Here is an 8,095-nt window from a genome sequence, read left to right on the forward strand (position 1 = left end):
TATTTGATAATAAAAGATACATGTATTAAAGGAGATTAATACTTTTGCTTGCTCTAGTAGAATCATGATTCAACATTCTGCCAAGTGGATCAATTAGTCTTAATAACACTCACTAAAGGAACTTGGGATAATCATGTGGGGAGTCCTTGCTTGCTTTCCAAGTTTTCATTAAGCGGGTCCCCCAAGTATAGTTACAAATTTGCATAGAGGAGCAAAAGTCCTCATAACATGAAGATGTTTACTAATGAATTTCTACTTACATTAATCTCCACTTACACGTTCCTTCCTTTAACAGATTTTGAAGCCTGCAGATTGCCTTCTCTATCACCCTCTGACTGATTTTTGGATGCCAGGATAAAAAGCAAGTCAATTGCAAAGTGAAATTCCAAATCTTGCAAAAAGGTAGGATTATGTACATACTACTATATTCAGTTTTTCCACTATAGAGTAGTGTAGACTGTTGTAGAAGTTTTCATATATTATTGAAAACATTGTTGAAGAACTTCTCAACCTTTTACTGCAAAAGGACATTAGGCATAGTTAAATCAGTTAGCAGTCAAAGACAAAGGAAATAGACCCAGATGACAGACTTTGGTTCCTTTTATTTTGATGAAAATTTTACATAAAATGAAAAGCATAAATTGCTGATATCAACAAATTCTTTCATCTGTGTACCTCAAATCGCTATTGAAATATAGGCTTCTACCATCACACTAGAACCTTGTGTTTTTTTCCAGTTAATATTCACACCCACTGTCCCAGAGAAAACTACTGTATTCAGTCTTTCCACTATAGAGTAGTGTAGCCTGTTGTAGAAGTTTTCATATATTATATATATATATTCATACAGTATGTGCTCTTTTGTGTAAAGTGTCCTTCACTGAAGATATTCTTTGAAATTCATCCATGTTGTTACATGTATCAGTAACTTATTCCTTTTTATTTTGGAGTTGTATTCTATTATGTAAACATCCCACAACTTATGATGGGTTGTCTGCAACATTTGACAATTATGAATAAAGTTGTGAAGAGAATTTATGTACAGATGTTTTTGCAATCATATATAGCTGTCTTCTTGTATCTCTGGACAATGGGTCTAGGAGCCCTGTGGATTCCAAAATCCATGGATTCTCAAGACCCTTAGGCACAATGGTGTACAACAGTCAGCCCTCTTCACCTGTCCCACACCCATGGGCACAGGGGGCTGACGGTACTTTCATTTCTCTTGAGCAAATCCCTGGAAATGAAATTGATGGGTCATAGACAAGGTATGTTTTGCTTTACAAGAAACACATGGCTTTTTCCTTAAGTGCTTATACCATTCTCATTTAGTTTTTAAAAATAAGCATGCTTATTGCAATGTGGAGAGGATTGTAAGAGGTCAGGAACGCAAGCTGGGAAGCCATTGTATTATCATAGCCGATAGCCAGAAACTAGGTGCAGGTTTTACCTAGAATTTCTGTAAAATATTTGTGTGATTTTTAATTGCTCGTAAGGCTGATATCTGACTCAGATGTGATAGCTAACCACAGGGCTAGTTTTAGCTGTGTACTTTGGAAATATGTGAGGAATTTAAAACTCAAGCACTACTTACAGGAAAGTCCTTCATTTTAGAGAAGGTAATACTTGTAAATCATGCAGGTAAGATATTCCTGTGAGCTTCTGTGCTATTTTGCATGTGAGTGATGAGGTGTCAAATAGATCTGTTCTTTTTTCCCATCACAAGGTTTATATGTTTTTTCTTTTTTATTGTAAAATAAAATACAGATCCAGAAAAACCACACAAAAGAATTGTATAGCTCTGAATTATTTTATAAGCCAGATACTGTTTTAACTACTGCCTGCGCCAAAATATAAAGTCATGACAACCACTCCAGAAGCCTCTCCAGGTGACCTGTTCCCACATACCTGCCCCTCTCTCCAAAGGTAATCACTTCCCTCTTTTTTATTTTGTCACTTAAGTATGCATTATCATAACTGTAGTTGATTTTGCCTATTAAAAACTGATGTCTTTTGTCTCTTTTAATCTACAGGTTTATCCTCCATTCTTGTCTCTGCCTTACAGTTTGTTGGAGAACCTAAGCTATTTCACTAAAGTGTCTTGCAGCCTGGACTTTTTTGATTGCATCCTCATGGTGAAGTTCAACATGTTTATCCTCCATATTTCCTGAACATTGGCAGCTGGATCCAGGAGCTTGGTCAGACTCAGATTTAGTTCAATGGACCCATTATATCTGACTGTATTTCTAATTTTTAGCAGACCTTGACACTAATTGCCTCAAATCATTTGTTGTGGGTCACAAAAATGCTGATGCTCTATCATTTGGTTTTCAATTATTAGCTAAAGTATTCTTATGGAGATGCTTCTTTCACCTATTGAGTTACCCAGTACCATGATTCAGAGAGGAACAACTGATAAATTTTTTGATTTGTGCTCTTTACTCACCTGTTTTTAAGTAAAATATTTGAATTGGTTCCATAACATCCTCTGAAGTTGAGTGATTAGTTTTATAAATGTGTAGTGGGAGGGAATTTGCAAAAGATTTTGAAAAATTCTCTTACCTGGAATGCTAGCAATTGTGCTAGTATTCAAAAGGAATGGCTGTTTTGTCAAGTTTTATATTGTGTGATTTAATTGTGTGTTTGTGTGTATGTGTGTGCATGTGTGATGGGAGAAACAAACTGGCACAATAAAAATGTTGGTGAATAATTGTATTTTGGCTAATACACCTAGCACTTCTCATGTTCTACACAGTACATTTTCTGTAAAGCAAGACAAATTACCACTGTATGTCTGTACTATGACATGAAACACATTAAGTCACTACCTGTTGGAAATTTTTGTATTTATATAAAAAATTTTGAGTAGCCATTTTACTTACTTCACACATTCTTTCTTACAGAGTATTATATTGTAGGATAAAAGAAAGTTGAAATCATAGCGCTACCTGATTAAGGGTTAATACGTGAGGCTCTAACGTTGATCTGACTCACATAATCTTACTTTATTTCTTTTATGTGAGAAGTAGAATAACTTCACCTTCAAAAAAAAAAAAAAAAAAGTACCATGCTTCCATGAAAAGGCTGTCCTTTGGTGGCCAGACATTCTAGGACATGGGGTCATGGCCATTATCTGGGCACCATGGCTGTAGTTCCCATCCAGACTGGGTGACCCCTTTACAGTCAGCACATCTCTGTTCTATGTCTTTAAAGAGGGACAACCATAAGGCATCTTTGTTTACACTCCATTGGCAAAAAGGGAATTAAGTAAATTCAGCATGTATTTTTTTTCAAGCCTCAGCTACAATTGGGAACACACATAAGTCTGGAAAATCCTTTCCCCAGGACCTTTTCAACTGATGTCCTCTCTTTACGCTAGCTGATAGCTTTGTTGAGATTTAGAATCATTATTCTATATGTGCTATGCAAGAATTAAAAGATTCCATGGAATCTCCAGTGGCGCCCTGGCCCAGTTTTAGACTTCATGTCTCAGACATCTCTCAATCTCTCCCTTATAAAGACTTCTGGGAGTAACTTGCATACTTATCTGCATTTCAAGAAAGGGAACCTTAAAAAATATTTTTCAAATTCCCCTCCACCTTAAAAAATAGGACTAGTCTTAGCAACACCACTAAGTACTTTCTGTAAATAATCTATGAATTGTGTATCAAAGTTCAACACTGAAATTCTTGGTCTTTTTAGAGCTAAAATGGTTCTGTCTCTAATTCTGGCTTTGTTTTGATCATATGTTATTTACTTTGTAAGTGACATCATTATAGTTAATGAAGTTAAGCTGTAAACTGCTGAGATGAAAAAAAGCATAATTGCCATTTAATGTAGAAGAATAATTTATTTCGCCATTATGAACCATGGCTGCCATAGACTACTGATTAGGATGAGCTGGTCTTAGCCAGTTTCTATTGCCTGAGTTCTGAATCCAAAAAAAATAGTCTTTTTACTGGTTGAATGAGTTATTTATCTACTGCTGCAGCTGCCATCTGTAAATAGGTTAATTGACTCAACTTAACCAGCAATCAATCTGTGCTAACTGTGCCCAATCTGTGCTACCCAAGGAGGTGCGCAGGTGACCAAAACATGCTCCTCACCTGAGGAATGTATATCCTAAAGCAGTGTTCTTCAAAGTGTAGGCTGTAGGCGAGTGTCAGCCCTCAAACTGTTTCTTACCTAGCCTATTATGAAATAAATACAGCAATTGAGAAAAGATGGTTAAGATAAGAAGATAGGAATGTAACTGTAATTTTATGTGTGTTAATATCTTTCTGCTAGTTATCTCTTTTTATTGTATTTTTTTAAGTGTTGGAAATTGAAAAATGTTGGTTTTACGCAACTGATAATTTCAGAAGCACTTGTTAAAGGTGTAAGCCAGACATGTTAGTTCCACTTTTTGGTGAGGAACACCATAAAAATGCCTTTATACTTTTCATATATAATTATACACACATACATGTTATACATACATATGTATAATAGTAATGAAAATTCTAAGAAACATTATTTACCTTTACTGTAAGTGATTCTGACCTTGATATTTTTATTTACTTCTCTTTTATCTGATAAAAAAACTGATATTAACCCATGAAGTAGAATGTTATGCCCAATATGAATACTATGTCCTAAAGGGTATGATTTAAAGGTATCTTTCCCCAAGACCTCTTACAGATGTTGTATTTCTAGAGCTGGAAATTGAGATTTTGGTTCTCTGTTAAAGCAAACATCTTTGGAGAGGGGATAAGTTTTGCCAATCCTATATCATAGAGTGAATGATTTATTAATTTTTCTGGAAAGTTAATTATGTTAGAGGGAAGAATAGAGAAAACATGGAAGCCTGAACTGTGTGCCTAGGACCAAAGTTGAGAGAGGTTCTGAGAAAGAAAAGTTACCTTTACCATTTTACCTAGAGGTTACCACAATAAGTACCAAGTAAAATTAATGTTTACTGCTATGATAAGACCTGAGCAGTTCATTCTCTGAAAGAAGAAGAAAGAATTTGGAAAGGAGGTTAAACTGGGACTGGCAAACAGAACAGTAATACATCATTCTTAGCAATGTAGATAAGATATTAACCAGTATATCTGGAAGATAGAGGACCAGAAAGGGGGAGGTTAGGAATTACCAGAATAGAAAAGGTGGGAGAGTATGGGGTTTACCTTTTTTTTTTTTAAAGCAAGATGTGTCAGTGCTATAATAAAAGTGACTCTGGTCCTCGGGTTTAGGCAAGATGCCTAGTCTGGGTCTTCTTTTGTTGCAAAAACTCAGTCCCACTAGAATTGTCTATTGGAACAAATCAATGCAGAGGGAATTAAGAAAGCTGGCTCAAAGATCATCAGTGATTTTGTTAGGAGCACAGAGGAGTCAAGCAGCTGGTGTTTTCCTGGTGGTTTAAAGACTGAAAAAAAAAAATCAGGAAAGTGACGTAGGGCACAAGCCCACATGTGGGTATGGAGAAAGACTTGTTCTAGTTTGCTGTGAGAGTCCCAGACTGCCAGCTGGAATTTTGCTGTTCTGGTATGTTCTGCACTTCCATGAGTTGTCTGGGCTGAGGCTCATTTATTAACATTGCAGGGTTATTATGTACCAGGTCACTTTGTCAGTATGTAGAATATGGCAATTTTACCCTCAAATCTGAAATGTTAACTAAGCACAAACAGTAGTCAATGAATGAAGTCAAATAATTTAAATAGAACACAATGGGAGCATTAGACTGTATCGTAGCCCATCTGATCTCTTTTATCAGTTGCATGAGGCTCCCTGTCTTTGAAAGGATGCCTAAAGCAAAGATCAATTTTCTCTTGCTTCATAGAGGCATTAAGTATTACCTGCAACTTGATCCTCACAATTTGTAACTGAATGTTCTTTTTAATTTGGAGTAAATTCTATGCAACTAGAATGACCAGATGAGGTCATCCATTTTCTCTTTGTCAATCTACAGAGAAGGAGTCAGATGAATGGATATGGCCACATTTCTTTCTTCCCAGAATAACAATCAAGTGCTGAGGAGAAGCCCAACTCCATCACTGTTTCGCATGTGAGAGGAAGAAAGTGGATTTGTCCTCACTGCCTTGAGATTGAAGAAGAGGGGAAGGCTGTGTGTGAGTTTGCCATGAAAGCCTTGCATAATTCCAGAAGTCCACACTTGCCCTGGGCTTCCGCGGGTGGCACCAGTGGTAAAGAATCTGCCTGCCAATGCAGGAAACACAAGAGATGCAGTCTCTAGGTTGGGCTGATCTGTTGGAGTAGGAAATGGCAACCCACTCCAGTATTCTTGCTTGGGAAATTCCATGGACAGAGGAGCCCGGCGGGCTATGGTCCGTGGGGTCGCCAAAGAGTCAGACACAACTGAGCACGTGTGCATGCTTGTCACTTGCCTGACACTAGTAGTGAAAGAATTTAGCTGGATGGTGAGGTCAGAAATATCCCTGCACGTTGTGCCCTGAAGAAAACTTTGCCATTTCCTATAATTGTGTAAAATGACTCATAACTAACAGGTGGATGTGACCCTGCCCCTCAATGCAGATGCTCCTCACTCGCTACTCCCTTTCCAAGATAGAGGTAACTTTTAGCCAAACCACATCTTGTGATGCACTGGCCTGGGCCAGAGACGAGAGCTTGTGGAAGAAGTAGTGGACCGTGGGACTGGATCTGAAAGTTCTGAGCCTCTTCTTGTCGAGGAGCAGTGAGTACCTACTTAAGGTCACTGGTGAGTCAAAACACCTGCCTCCTCTTGCACTGTGTGATCATCACTTCATTGATTCTGCAGTGAACCATAGTCTAAACGTTTTATCAGAAGATTTCTTCTGTGAAGATACACTTTTTGTTCTGTTTCATAGGCATAGATGTGAGAACTTTCAGGACATGAGCAAATCAAATGACCACTAATTCACTGTCTGCAAGACATTAGCATTTGAACATTTTACATAATTTCACAATCATGATAAATGACAAAGGACAGTGGAGAACATGCAACCAGCCAACAGCTCAATAATAACTGACTTCAGGAGATGAATTCTTCATCCTTAGGAAGTCCAGACTGAAGAGTCTTGATTTTTGTACCATATTCCTCTCCATTCCTGGATTGTAATTGGATAAAACGTTGGGTCATATACCAGGGAGTCCCAACCCATGTGGATCAGGTGTTCACAAGGGCATGGTGAAATTAGAGAAGTCACAAAATGGAGTGGGTTTTTCATAAGGCCAAATTTATTGCATTTAATGGAATTTTTCTTAGTTTAAGAAAAATTGCATTCTGAGTGATAAAACATCCTTCCCTTATAAGGGATATTATGGAGAGAGTGAGTGTGTGTGTATTTCATACACACATGTAGATTTCATGTGTTTATTTGGCAAAGGATAGTAGAAAATTCTTTATTTCTTCCTGACCCTTTTTGGGAAATTTTACTGGTCTCTGAAGTTCCAAGATCTGGGAACCATTATTTTACATAGGGTTTTATTTACACTGGAAGATCAAAATGAAGTTCATTATAGACTATATCTTAAAAAAATAGCTTACAGAAAAATGAATGGAAATTACAGAGATTTCCATAATTCCCCTCCCATTCCCCCAGTTTCCTCTATCCTTAATGTCTTACATTAGTGGGGTGCATTTATTACAATGACAAGTCAATATTGGTTCATTATTATTAACTAAAGTCCATAGTTTGCATAAGGGTTCACCACTTGTGTTGCAAATTCAATGGGTTTTGACAACATGTAATGACATGTTTGGGCTTCTCTGGTGGCTCAGATGGTAAAACAGTAGAGCATCTGTCTGCAATGTGGGAGACCTGGGTTCGATCCCTGGGTTGGGAAGATCCTCTGGAGAAGGAGGGGACCCACTCCCGTATTCTTGCCTCAAAAACTCCATAAATGGAGGAGACTGGTAGGATACAGTCCATGGGGTCGAAAAGAGTGGGACATGACTGAGTGACTTCACTTTCACTTTTCAATGATATGTATCCCCCATTAGAGGCATCATACACTACAATTTCATTGCCCTAAAAATCCTCTGTGGTCTGCCTATTCATCTTTCCTTCTACCTGAGTCACTGGTAACCACAGATCTTTTTACTGTCTCTAGA

At 37.5% G+C, this 8,095-nt stretch overlaps 1 long non-coding RNA gene across 1 annotated transcript; it reads left to right on the top strand.

Moving 5' to 3' along the window:
- Positions 1-293: 293 nt before the first annotated feature.
- On the top strand, positions 294-2,273 carry LOC133071683 (uncharacterized). Its single transcript, XR_009696495.1, has 3 exons — positions 294-402; positions 1,768-1,926; positions 2,034-2,273. It is a non-coding gene; the product is annotated as an uncharacterized LOC133071683 (long non-coding RNA).
- The last annotated feature ends 5,822 nt before the right edge of the window (positions 2,274-8,095 follow it).

The sequence above is a fragment of the Dama dama genome, chromosome 17, assembly GCF_033118175.1.
Source record: "Dama dama isolate Ldn47 chromosome 17, ASM3311817v1, whole genome shotgun sequence".
Classification (NCBI taxonomy): Eukaryota; Metazoa; Chordata; class Mammalia; order Artiodactyla; family Cervidae; genus Dama; species Dama dama.